The 13,761-nt window shown below is 44.1% G+C and overlaps 1 protein-coding gene across 1 annotated transcript in view; it reads right to left on the reverse strand.

The window, feature by feature from the left end:
- LOC130131577 (copine-9-like) overlaps positions 1-13,761 on the reverse strand; it is a 208,637-nt gene that overhangs the window by 58,840 nt on the left and 136,036 nt on the right. The gene's annotated exons all lie outside the window — the stretch shown is intronic.

Here is a 13,761-nt window from a genome sequence, read left to right on the forward strand (position 1 = left end):
GGTATTCCCCAGTTAAAATGTGGAATTGCTATGTTATTCTTCCCGCTCTAGCGTGAACATCAGTTTGAGAATCAGAAATTGGGTGTTAGACTTGAAAAGAAAATTTTTGTATGTTATTCAGCTTTCAGTCAATCAGACAAAATCTTTCAAGTGACTGGAGTGTTTTCTATGCCCACCTCAAGCTCATGACTTGAAAACTCTGTTTCCCCCTCCTTTCTTCACACTTTTAACTTTATCCTTACATCTCATTTTCCACTAAGTGAGTATCATAGTAAAACGAGACCAAAAGCAAGCCATTTGATGCATTCTGCCATCCAAAGTGTCTTTTCTAAATACATAGTTTTAATAAATGCTGCCTCAGTGGAAGCTGAACCATTAATCCTGCCATTGCTAAGTACAATTCGCAACCTTTTAGCAAGTTAATACTAGCTAATATGATAAACATTTGATAAAGTATTCATCAGGTATATACGTATGCCCATCAGTCCACCTACCTCCCAACAGGCACGGACTAGCCATAAGCAAGTTCGGCAGTTTTCCCCGGTGGGCCAGTCTGGTGAGGGCCAGTCTTTTGTTCCCATCCCTACGATTATACATATATTCAATAGGTCATCTTAGCTGCAGCGACACGGCTGGTGCAATCCGTAATAGCAGGTAACAGTTGCCATCACAACTGAAAGTATCTAGCACCTGTTGCTGATATGGATAGAAAGAGAAAACCTGTGGCCGGCGGTGCAGAGAAGGTGCACCGAAAAAATAAAAAGGCTTTGTAAAGTGTGCTAAGATGATGGTTTTAGTTACAACTTTAGCCTGAGGGTGTCCTCTAGAATCTTAACATCGGTAAGGCATCAGCTAGAAAAGAGTATCATCACAGCTGGCTGCACAGTTTCTGTGTCCCTGTCCACGCTGACCCATGAATATACTTGTAAAGTCTGCGGAAGTGGCATGCAGAGGTCCCCAGTCCAAATCTAGCACCTGACAACCCCCAATCAGAGCATTTATGGATGATCTATCGGTAACAACTACATTAGTGCCCAGATGTGGTGCCCGGTGGCTCCTTCAAGGACTTCAAGCCCACAAAATCCAAGTCTCGTCCTCAGGAAAGGAAGAGTAGCTGACCAGTTCAGCTTCTCTTTGGGAGGCACCCAAATTCCATCTGTGACTGAAAAGCCAGTCAAGAGCCTGGGTAAGATCTTCACCAGGAATCTGAAGGACACAGCAGCACGCCAGGCTACCAGTGATGACATCAACACTTGGCTCTCCACAGTGGACAAGTCAGGGCTTCCTGGAAACCTCAAGGCCTGGATATAGCAACATGGAATCCTGCCTCGACTTCTCTGGCCACTGCTAATCTACGAAGTCCCAATCACCATCGTGGAGGGCTTCAAAAGGAAGATCAGCCAGTTCCTGCGCAGGTGGCTCGGCCTGCCATAGAGCCTAAGCAGCATTGCCCTTACGGGCATAACACCAAGCTACAGCTTCCTCTCAGCAGTCTGGCAGAGGAGTTCAAGGTCACTCGAGCTAGAGTAGTCTTTCTCTACCAAGATTCCACTGAGACCAGGGTCTCCTCTGTGGGTATCAAGGTCAGAACAGGAAGGAAGTTGCAAGCGCAGGAGGCAGTTGAGCGGGCTGAGGCAAGGTTGTGGTACAACATCCTGATGGGCACTGTGGCAACTGGTCAGGCTGAGCTCGAGAGCAACTCAAGACCTTGCTACAATAGAACCAAAGAAAAGCAGAAATTAAAGCTAATCCAGGAGGAGGTACGTGCAGAGGTGGAGGAAGCTCGCTACAGCAGAATAGTGGGTATGTGCAAGCAGGGGGCCTGGACCAAATGGGAAAATACAACCAGCTGAAAGTTCACCTGGGCAGAACTGTGGAAGGTGGAATCACACTGATTCAAGTTTTTTGTCCAGTCAATGTACAATGTCCTCCCAAGCCCTTCCAACCTGTTCAACTGGGGCATGGCAAACTCACCTGCTTGCCAACTCTGCCAGAAAAGGGGATCCTTGGCGAACATCTTGAGTTGCTGTCCAAAGGCCTTGGGAAAGGAGTGGTATCATTGTTGCCATGACCAAGTTCTGCAGGCAGTGGCAGACACCATCCACTGGGATCAGCTACAGCAAACAGTGGCACCCAACAAAATGTACCATTGCCTTGGTTCGAACAGGGGAGAAGTCCCAGCCCCAGTCCCAGCCCCAGCCAAAGACCCAGGATGGGCTGCTCATAACAGCAAGGGAAGGACAGTTCCTGGTAAACCTAAGGAAACAACTGAGGTTACCGGATACCATTGCAGCTACCACACTCAGGCCAGACACGGTCCTGATATCTGTGGCAACCAAGCAAGTGGTTTTGCTAGAGCTATATGTCCCCCGGGAAGATCAGATGGAGGAGGTGCAAGAAAGGAAGAGAGCCAGGTATGCAGATCTGGTAGCTGAGTGTCAGAGGAATGGGTGGAAGGCAACCTGTTAGCCAGTTTAAGTGGGCTGCAGGGGCTTTGCAGGCCAGTCTCTACACTAGGTCCTGGGACTCTTGGGGATTTGTGGGCGGCAAAGAAGAAGAACCATTAGGAACATCTTGGAAACCACTGAAAATGCTTCCCATTGACTCTGGGTGAAGAGGGGTGACGCATGGCATAACGCACTAACTGGACACAAGTCGGGGCTTGATCACACCTGGATGGGTCACTGGGGCGAGGGTGTCTGATGGTAAGACCCAAAACACCTGATGACCCCAGGTTCATTACTGACGATGTGTCCAGGTTGCACCACATGGTGTATCAAAGAACTAGTTAAGCAGTCTGCAGGTGATGATGAGGACAGTTTGTGAAGAGGCAGAAACATCAAAGAGGAGTGAGCAAGGAGCAGGTGCTTTGTCATGCTTACATGCTGTGAACTAGCTAAATGAGCTAACTAAAGAACTACCTGTTTTTGTTAACCTTGGGGTTTCAATGCTAGAGTCCCGCTGCAGGTTTGATCATTTCCAAGGTTTAATTTGTCAGACTCAGTGCACAAAGAGAAGTTTACGCTAAATTGCTCATGTTTATAAAATGTGTTTAAAAAAATGGTCATCAACTTCGGCTGTAAATGGGTAAAATAAACATGTAAATTTTATAATTTTCTTCTAGACTACTCATCAATTTTTTTTGCATTAAAGGCTATAAGGCAATATTTGATAGCCAGCCTGGTAATAAAACTGATTTGTTAAATACTTACTCTCAATCTAAACAAACAGGTGAACATGGCTTCAAACAAGAACGGGAAAGGTTGGAGGAGGAGGAAGCATGAACCACCACAGATCCAATTAGAGGTGCACTAATGAATATTTATTGTGTGGCTGTGAAGTAAATTAAAGCACTATACATCATTCATATGCTCACGTTGGACTACTTCCTTCAAGTTATGTATTGTTGCATTACAATAAATAGAATGATTGGCAAGCATGTTGCATGATACACCACATATGTGTATCTGCCTATGTCAAGGTTGGACTATTCATCATGAATCTAATGAATACAACAATATTGATGCTAATGTCAGACATTCCAAATGATGTCTGTTTTATGCATTTTTAACAAACAGATGAACCTGAGACAGACAGGGACAGTTTTGAGGAAGTCTTTGTAGGGACCTCTACGGAGACAGCTCTGTGTGACGCCCAGCCACTGAACAACAGAGTTTTAAAGTAATTTATTATTTCAATTTTGAATTCTTGTTTTCTGTACACACAAACATGGGGGGAAAAAACCTTGGAAAATTAGTTTCAATGTTTTACATATTAGCCTAACACAAACAATACAAATTAACAGATTTTTTTTTTAAATCAATGATTCGATGATTGACAAACGTGTCAGCTCAAATTTGGTGTATCAAACTGGGATTGTGTGACAGCAAATTCCCAGGCTGCTTTTTGTTGCGAGCCTGCCCCTGCCTCCCAATAATTTTTTCCCGTTGTTACATGTTTTCGGATTGGTCAACTCATAATGGTTTTGAATGGCATTAAAAATGTGAAAAGACTTTGGATCAAGGGGAAATGACTTCCTAATTAAAAGTTTTTGTAAACAGAAAACCCCAAAAATGATCTGAAAACTGTAGAAAAAAAGATGAAAACACCATAATCAACTTCTTGATGATTCCCTTTGGGTAACAATCGTGCCCCACTTCACAACAAGAAACAACGTTTCGTTCCATCCACTTGAGTCTGTTCTGAAATCAGGGAAAGTGAAGCTTTATCATGATTAAAATGCTGGCCCAGATTTAAGGACGCAATTATAAAAATCCCTGACACAAATACAGGCATGCAAATGCACACACACACACACACACACACACACACACACACACACGCACATACGCATACATGGACGCACACACATAATTCATCATTTTGAAGACAGTCTAGGGTAGTTGTAGGTTGTAGCCATCAGAGATATTACCACACACACACACACACACACACACTGGATTAAAGCTTTCTTCTGCGGATGTTCCCTATGTCCTTGAACTATGTGTTTGTAGCTCCAGGCCTCGTCTCTTATTCCATCACACACACACACACACACACACACACACACACACACACACACACACACACACACACACACACACACGTTTGTGTGTATGTAACATACCTTATACCTTCCACTCTCCCACTCGGTAGTATAGACACACAGGCGCGGCTGAATTAGAAGAAGGTAAAAGCTTAAACCATATCAAATTAGAGGGGAGATAATTTACACCTTCCCAATTTCCTTCCCGTCTCCCACATTGTTTCTTTAATCAATCCCTTTCTCTTGTTATTTTCTATCTGTGGCACTAAAGTTGATGTATGAGCCTCCGTCTGGCAGTCAGGTCTCGGATACACGTTCATAAGGAAAGGATTACCAGAAACGGACTGCTGAATTCATGGAGTTGGCTTTGTGATCAGATCCAAACTTTTCTGTGACCTGAATCTAACACCTGTCTGCATTAATGAACACATTATCTCCATCAGATTACCACTTCAAAATGGATACTTCCTGACTGCCATCAGCATTTATGCTCCAACTCTTGATGCTGACGATGAGGCGAAAATAGCTTTCTACAACACCCTATCAAGAACTATTTCCGCCATTTCAGCAGCTGACAAGCTCATCCTTATGGGTGACCTCAACGCTCGCATTGGCAGAGACAGTACAACATGAAGCAAAATCTTTGGAAAGCATGGAGTCGGTAAATGCAACTCAAATGGAAGCCTTCTCCTTGGCCTCTGTGCGGAACATGGCCTCATCATCACAAATACTATCTTCCAACTCAAAATGGGCCAGAAAACTACCTGGATGCATCCGCGATCCCACCACTGGCATCTCATTGACTTTGTGATTGTATGCATGAAGGACTGATCGAATGTCCATGTCACCAAGGCACTCCTGCATGCTGCTGATTGTTGGACCGATCATAGGCTGGTCATCTCCAAGCTCCATCTGCGACTCAAACCCAAGCCTAGATGCCCTTCCATGACCATCCTGCTAAAGAAAGTCGACGTCCGAAAGCTTGAAGATCTCAGGTGAGAAGAAGCTTCCGGAATAAGGTCACAGAAGTCCTAAAGGATGTTGCCCTCATCGAAAACAACCTCATACCAAACTGGATAAACCTAAAAACGACCCTCCTCACTGTAGCTGAAACCGAAACTGGTATTCTAAAAAGACTTCACCAGGATTGTTCTGATAAGAACAACCAGGAAATTTTCAACCTGATTAGCACAAAGAATCAAGCTTGTCTCCCCTGGGAGAAAGATAGAACCTCCAAGTCAAAAGAAGAGCACTACAAGAAACTGAAGTCAAACACCCAAGCTCAACGCCGCTCCATGAAGGAGGCTTGGTGGCAACGTAAAGCACTTGAGATCCAGGGCTATGCAGACCAGAACCGACTCATTACCATTTTCAAAAAAGGGGACCAAGGAGTGTGCGGCAATTACAGAGGAATTTCCCTCCTCTCAACAGCTGAGAAAATCCTGTCGCGGATCCTTCTGAATTGCCTCACCACCCTGGCTGAAGAAGTTCTCCCTGAATCCCAAAGCGGTTTTCGATCCCACAGAGGGACCACCGATATGATCTTTGCAGCATGGCAGCTCATGGAGAAAGCAAGAGAACAGAAAACAATGTTTTTCATCTTTTTCGACCTTGAGAAAGCATTTGATTCTCTTCTGAGAGTCACTTTGTGGGATTTGCTATCCAAATCTGGATGCCCTGACCAATTCATCCAGATCATTCGTGCCCTCCATGATGACATGAAAGGCTGTGTCTGTTTCCGTGGAACCCTTTCCGAGCCTTTCCCCATGGATTGTGGAGTAAAGCAAGGCTGTGTTCTAGTGCCTACGTTATTTTCCTTATACCTGGCTGCTCTCTTGCAGAAGACAGATCAGTCACTCGACGGTAAAGTCAACACCCGTTACCGCTTCGATGGCAGCCTGTTCAATCTCCAGCGCTTGAAGTCTAAGAACAATACAACCACCAACATCATCATTGAGCTTCAATATGCCGATGATAATGCTGCTCCTGCCATGACTCCAGAAGGTCTTCAGTTGATCACCAACTCCTTTGTTCAGGCCTACAAAACTTTTGGCTTTTCTGTGAACATCAAGAAAACCAAAACGCTTGCTGTTGTGCCTCAGGATACCCCAGGAGTTCCGCTTCAAATCACCATCCATGGCCAACCTATAGAACATGTTCAATATCCTTTCAGTACCTTGGAAGTATCCTCGAAGAAACATGCAGTCTAGAACCAGATATCACCAACAGACTGAAAGCTGCCCACACTGCCTTTGACCGACTTTTTCACCGTGTTTTCTATGATTGTGATCTCAAGACATCAACCAAAATCATGGTTTACCATGCAGTGGTTCTTTCAACCCTCCTGTATGGTTGTGAAGCCTGGACCCTCTAGAAATGCCAAATCCATAAACTAGAACGCTTCCACCAGCAAAAACTGAGAAATATTCTGAGAATTTCTTGGCAAGAATGGGTTACCAACAATCAAGTTCTCGAAAGAGCCAATCTCCTTTCCATCGAGACGACAATTGAACATCACCAGCTGCAGTGGCTTGGCCACACCCAGAGGATGCCAAACAACAGACTCCCGAAACAAATTTTGTACTCCGACCTGACTGAAGGCCAAAGAAAAAGAGGCGCTCCCAAAAAACACTACAAGGACTGTATCAAGGGAACACTGATCACCTTCAACATCGACCCTAAGAACTGAGAAAAAGTAGCGGAAAATCGAAAGCACTGCAGAGCTGCCTGCCTAGCTGGTTCCATCAAGAGTGAAACAATATGTACACAAGCACTGGAAAACCTGCACATATGCATTGAAAATGTGCACATGATGTCCAGTTAGCATAGCGGTCTATTCCATTGCCACCAACACGGGATCAGCGGTTCGAATCCCCGCGTTACCTCCAGCTTGGTCGGGCATCCCTACAGACACAATTGCTGTGTCTGCGGGTGGGAAACCAGATGTGGGTATGTGTCCTAGTCACTGCACTAGTGCCTCCTCTGGTCGGTCGAGGCACCTGTTTAGGGGGCAGGGGGAACTGGGGGAATAGCATAATCCTCCCATGCGCTACATCCCTCTGATGAAACTCCTCACTGTCAAGTGAAAAGAAGCGACTGGCGACTCCACATGTATCAGAGGAGGCATGTGGTAGTCTGCAGCCCTCCCCGGATCGGCGGGGGGGGGGGGCAGTGACCAGGACAGCTCGGAAGAGTGGGGTAATTGGCCAAGTACAATTGGGGAGAAAAAGGGAGGAACCCCCCCCCCAAAGAAAAGAAAGTAAGAAAATGTGCACATATGCACTGAAAACATGCACATAGGCACTGAAAATGTGCACACACTGAACATTTTCACACCCCACCACCTTCACGCACAGCAGAATATAGGCTACGTGTTGTGTGTGTGTGTGTGTCTGATTGTTTGTGTGTAAAATAATTTCAGTGCACCTGGAAGTTATTGTAGTGTAACAGGAAGGAGGCAGGTTGAGTTTTAAATCTAGACCTTCCTGAATACTGAAAACGGTGTGGCATGTGCGTGCGTGTGTGCATGTAAAAAATTTTCAGTGCACCCAGAAGTTGTTTCAGTGTAACAGGAAGATACACTGATGGTGTATGGTGGACCACCAAGTTTATTGCAGAATAAAAAAAAAAAAAAACTTCATGAACAGTAGCAAAGACAGGCAGCCAGTCAGTATTTTGAGGAGGCTTCTTGGTTCACCAGACCTCATTAACTGTCTTGTGAACTAAGAAGCCTCTGGAAATCTCGTCAATAATGAGGATAATCAGATAAGCTTGTTGCCTAAATGTTAATATAAACAACGTATGGACAACGCCCGTGGCCATGCCTTCTACACTTCGGAGAGGTGTGGTCGCGCTATTGCGGCTTAAGAATCGATTGTGCATCTACATCGCCTTGCATGGTATCCCATTCAGTTGTCCATAGGCATATTTTAAAAATTCCAAAAAAAAATATAAACAAATTATCATCAGCAAACTCCACAATATTCCTTTTCAACATGTCCCTAAGTACCTCTGTGATGTTTTTCAAGATGTTTTACTGCAGCATTTTTTAATAATTAGATGCTAAATTCATAACAATATTCCATTGAGTTTTATATTGGCAGATTTAAAAAAAAAATTTAATTCTTATCTTAATTGGCCCTGTGATAGCCTTGCAGCCTGTCCTGGTTGTCTGCCTGTCTGCTGCCCAATGACTGCTGGGATAGGCTCCAGCACCCCGTGACCCCGATTGGGATAAGCAGCTTGGATAATGCATGGATGGCAATTCTTATCAGCAAACTCCAGTATATTCAATTCCTGTGAGATCCCCCCCCCTACCACCACCAGATCTACCATATGGGGGCCCCTGAGCACAAAAGGGCCCTCCGTGATGGGAGGGGGGGGATTGTGCATTTATGTTTTTATCTTTTTTTTTTTTTATGTCGGGCTCCAGAGAAATACTATGTGACAAAGCTTGACCCATTCTTTTGATCTCGATCCAGTCAGAAGGAGATAAAAGTTGTTTCCAAGAAAATTAAGTCCCATGATTGATTGTTTTATTGGTGAGATGACTGGGCAAGTGGTGACTGGTAACAAGCGGCAATGCACTGTATAGATTGACTAATAGTCAAGGTGGGTGGGCATAGAGATCAGGTGGCTCACATTGCACAGATTCAAGATCAGTTTTTCTTGAGCCAAGTCAAGGTTAAAAACAATGAAATTAAATTTTACTTGACCCATCATCAGTCAGGTTGCATCAGTGAGAAGTCTGCAGGAAACATTGCTAAGCAGCAGAAAATGGACGACGTTAACTAAAAGTTCAGCAGGGCTGCCAAAAGAAAGGAAAAAAAAGAAACAGGAAGTGAAAGAAGCAGTCACAATAAAAAAAATGTGCCACTAATAAGTACCTTTTTCAAAAAAGCTAAACAAAGTGAAGAAGGGCATTCTGACACAATGTCGAGCTTCAGTGGTGCTTGAACGTTTGTGAACCCTTTAGAATTTTCTATATTTCTGCATAAAAATATGACCTAAAACATCATCAGATTTTCACTCAAGTCCTAAAAGTAGATAAAGAGAATCCAACTAAACAAATGAGACAAAAATATTATACTTGGTCATTTATTTATTGTGGAAAATGATTACATATCTGTGAGTGGCAAAAGTATGTGAACCTCTAGGATTAGCAGGAAATTTGAAGGTGAAATTAGAGTTAGGTGTTTTCAATCAATGGGATGACAATCAGGTGTGAGTGGCTGCCCTGTTTTATTTAAAGAACAGGGATCTATCAAAGTCTGATGTTCACAACATATGTTTGTGGAAATGTATCATGGCAAGAACAAAGGAGATTTCTCAGAAAAAGCATTGTTGATGTTCATCAGGCTGGAAAAGGTTACAAAACCATCTCTAAAGAGTTTGCACTCCACCAATCCACAGTCAGACAGATTATGTACAAATGGAGGAAATTCAAGACCATTGTTACTCTCCCCAGGAGTGGTCGACCATCAAAGATCACTCCAAGAGCAAGGCGTGTAATAGCCGGCCAGGTCACAAAGGAACCCAGGGTAACGTCTAAGCAACTAAAGGCCTCTCTCACATAGGCTACTGTTAATGCTCATGAGTCCACCATCAGGAGAACACTGAACAACAATGGTGTGCATGGCAGGGTTGCAAGGAGAAAGCCACTGCTCTCCAAAAGGAAAATTGCTGCCCATCTGCAGTTTGCTAAAGATCACGTGGACAAGCCAGAAGGCTATTGGAAAAAAAATTTGTGGATGGATGAGACCAAAATAGAACTTTTTAGTTTAAATGAGAAGCGTTATGTTTGGAGAAAGGAAAACCCTGCATTCTAGTATAAGAACCTTATCCCATCTGTCAAACATGGTAGTGGTAGGATCATGATTTGGGCTTGTTTTGCTGCATCTGGGCCAGGACAGCTTGCCATCAATGATGGAAAAATGAATTCTGAATTATACCAGCGAATTCGTAAGAAAAATGTGAGGACATCTGTCCATGAACTGAATCTCAAGAGAACGTGGGTCATGCAGCAAGACAACAACCCAAAGCACACAAGTCGTTCTACCAAAGAAGGGTTAAAGAAGATTAAAGTTAATGTTTTGGAATGGCCAAGTCAAAGTCCTGACCTTAATCCAATCGAAATGTTGTGGAAGGACCTGAAGCGAGTAGTTCATGTGAGGAATATGATTGAGTTTGCTGATAATAATTTGATGTTTTTTGGGGGGTTTTTTTTGTTTTTTTTAATGGAATTTTAAAATCGGACGATATAACAATGTATGCATACTGGGTATGACTATTTGGGTATGTTTGCATGTTCTCCCTGTGTCTGTGTGGGTTGCCTCCGGGGACCCCAGTTTCCTCCCACAGTCCAAAGACATGTAAGTCAGGTGATTTGGCCATACTAACTTGACCTTAGGTATGAATATGTGTGTGTGTGTGTGTGTGTGTGTGTGTGTGTGTGTGTGTGTGTGTGTGTGTGTGTGTGTGTGCGCAGGCCCTGTGATGGCCTGGCGGCCTCTCCAGGGTGTCTCCCTGCCTGCCACCCAGTGACTGCTGGAATAGGCTCCAACATCCCCGTGATCCTGAGAGCAGGATAAGCGGCTCAGATAATGGATCAATGGATGGATGGATATTTGGGTATGAGTATTTAATTATTAAAAAATGCTGCAGTAAAACAACTTGAAAATGATTAGAGGTACTCAAAGGTTGAATCAGTTCATCTGGATATGTTTATTGACAGATACGTTTCATCTCTCAACTAAGTGACCTCTTCAGTCTAAACTGGCTGCAGGTACCCCCTTCCCTTATAAATAATACAGTACAATACAGTTGCATAACGACTGAAACCAATGATCCGTTTCATATGCAAATATGGGTGTGACCATTAACTACAGTTTCAATGGCTATGTGTACTATTCACAGAGGATTTGGAAATGTTTGTAATCACAGCATTGTAAGATGATGACAGACGAACTTTTAGCCCCTTGTTGGTTCAAGGATGGCCATTCCTTCTTCACATAGATGACCTCTTTGACTCCCCATTCAAACCAGCATTCCTCCTTATCAAGGATGTGCACACCTCATCCTTGAAAGAGTGGCCACTGGCCTGTAGATGGGTGTAAACTGCACAGACCTGGGGTCTCATGTATTAATCGTTACTATGGGCAAATTTGTGTGTACACACACATGGAATTTTTTAGCCCTCAAGATTGTCTGACAGTCAGTAGCAAAGCATGATGGTTATTTGTATTTTCTTCCTTCTAACATCTATTGTCTACCTCTTGCAACAAGCAATCATCCAGGCCTGCAAAGACATCAATGTTAGCTAATCAGTGTCTAAATTCAGGGGTTACCCAGGTTCTATACTGGTCTCTGAGACAAACTTCAGGGCTAAAAATCCCGCGGGAGTATGTGCACAAATTTGCCCATAGTAACAATTGATACATGAGGCCCCTGGCCTCACGCATTAGCTCTCTTGTGTTGTGCCATCCTCTTGGCCAGCGTCTGTTTGGTTTCCTTAATGTATAAGCCACGGCAATCCTCCTGGCACTTAACAATGTATTGCTTTGTTTGTGCCAGGGGACCTGATCCTTGTGGTGGACCAACTTCTGACGGAGTGTGTTTTGGGGTTTGAAAGCAACTGAGACATGGTGTTTGGAAAATACACGATTCCACTTTTCCGACACTCCCACCACATACGGAATCACCACTGGTTAACACTTAGGCAGCTGTTGTCCTCGCTTCGATTGGCTGGTGCACTGTTTGGGTGTCTTCCTGGCTTTGACAAATGCCCAGTTAGGATAGCTACACTTAACCAGGGCCTGTTTAATGTGTGATTTCTCCCCTCCCCCGGCCGCTGTGTCAGTGAGGACACTGTCAGCTTGGTGGTACAGCATCCTGATGACTCCTAGTTTGTGCTCCAGTGGGTGATGACAGTCAAACCTAAAGTACTGATCAGTATGTATTGGTTTAGCATAAACATCAACAAACAAATTTCCCCCATCACCAATTGCAATTTCACTGTCTAAGAAGGCTAACCAGTCATTTTTCACATCCTCCCTGGTGAACTTGATGTGGTTGTCCACAGAGTTAATGTGGCCGGTGAAATGTGGTACGTCCTGAGATTTAATTTTAACCCAGGTGTCATCCACAAATCTGAACAAATGGCTAGGTGGTGTCCCTGGATAGGACATCAGAGTCTTCTTTTCCACTTCCTAATATACAAGTTGGCCACTACAGGTGAAACTGAGGAACCTATAGCATACCCATGCCTCTGCCTATAGTACTGCCCCCTGTATGTGAAGTACGTGGACTGAAGACACAGCTTCAGAAGCAGACACACATGGTCAGTTTTAAGGGTGGTCCTATTGCTAAGGGTGGGGTCATCATTTAACTTCATATGGACTACCTCCACTGCTTCATAAACAGGATTGCATGTGAAGAGAGCTGTAACATCCTAAGAGACCACTGTTTCACCCGCCTTCCTAATTATGTCCCACCTCATTCACAAAATCCATAGTGTCCTGAATGTTATCTGAGAACACATATCACCTGCAGAGATCAGCAGAACCCAGACAATTACACACAGAGAGTCACCTGGCGTCCCAGGGCGTCTAATTCATGCCCTTTCCTCCATCAATGCTTCCTTAAATACCAGCGGAGATGCAACTCAATTGCCACTTCAACTTGGGCTCTTGCAGGGTATATCGCTGAGCAAAGGCACAGAGAAATAAAGGGAATCGATACAGCAAGGATCACGTAAGCAAGTGAAAGAGAAGAAATCAAGGAAAAACGTCTGCATGCCTGTGTGCACGTGTGTGTGTGTGTGTGTATTCAGTGCTTCAGCAGGAGTTTTCTACATAATGCTCTCCTCCTACACTGGCCAGTGCCTGCTGAGGGTCCCCTCTCCCACATTCATTACACAAGCTCACTCAGACACACAAAGTCAGTACTCATGCACATCATGTTACACAAACAGACAAAACACAATACAGACACAATACACAGAAACTGCAGCGTAAGATCCCAAAAGCTTTGAAAAGTTTGTGTTCTGCTTTGTTGAGTGTGTAATCTGTAAGTGATAGACCAACAACTCTTACTTTAGCATACATATCAGTATGGTCTTGCAAATACACACAACACCACTTCCTCTTCCACATAGACATGGCTGACACACACACACACACACACACACACACACACACACACACACACACACACAC

This window comes from Lampris incognitus, chromosome 2 (genome assembly GCF_029633865.1).
Source record: "Lampris incognitus isolate fLamInc1 chromosome 2, fLamInc1.hap2, whole genome shotgun sequence".
Taxonomy (NCBI): Eukaryota; Metazoa; Chordata; class Actinopteri; order Lampriformes; family Lampridae; genus Lampris; species Lampris incognitus.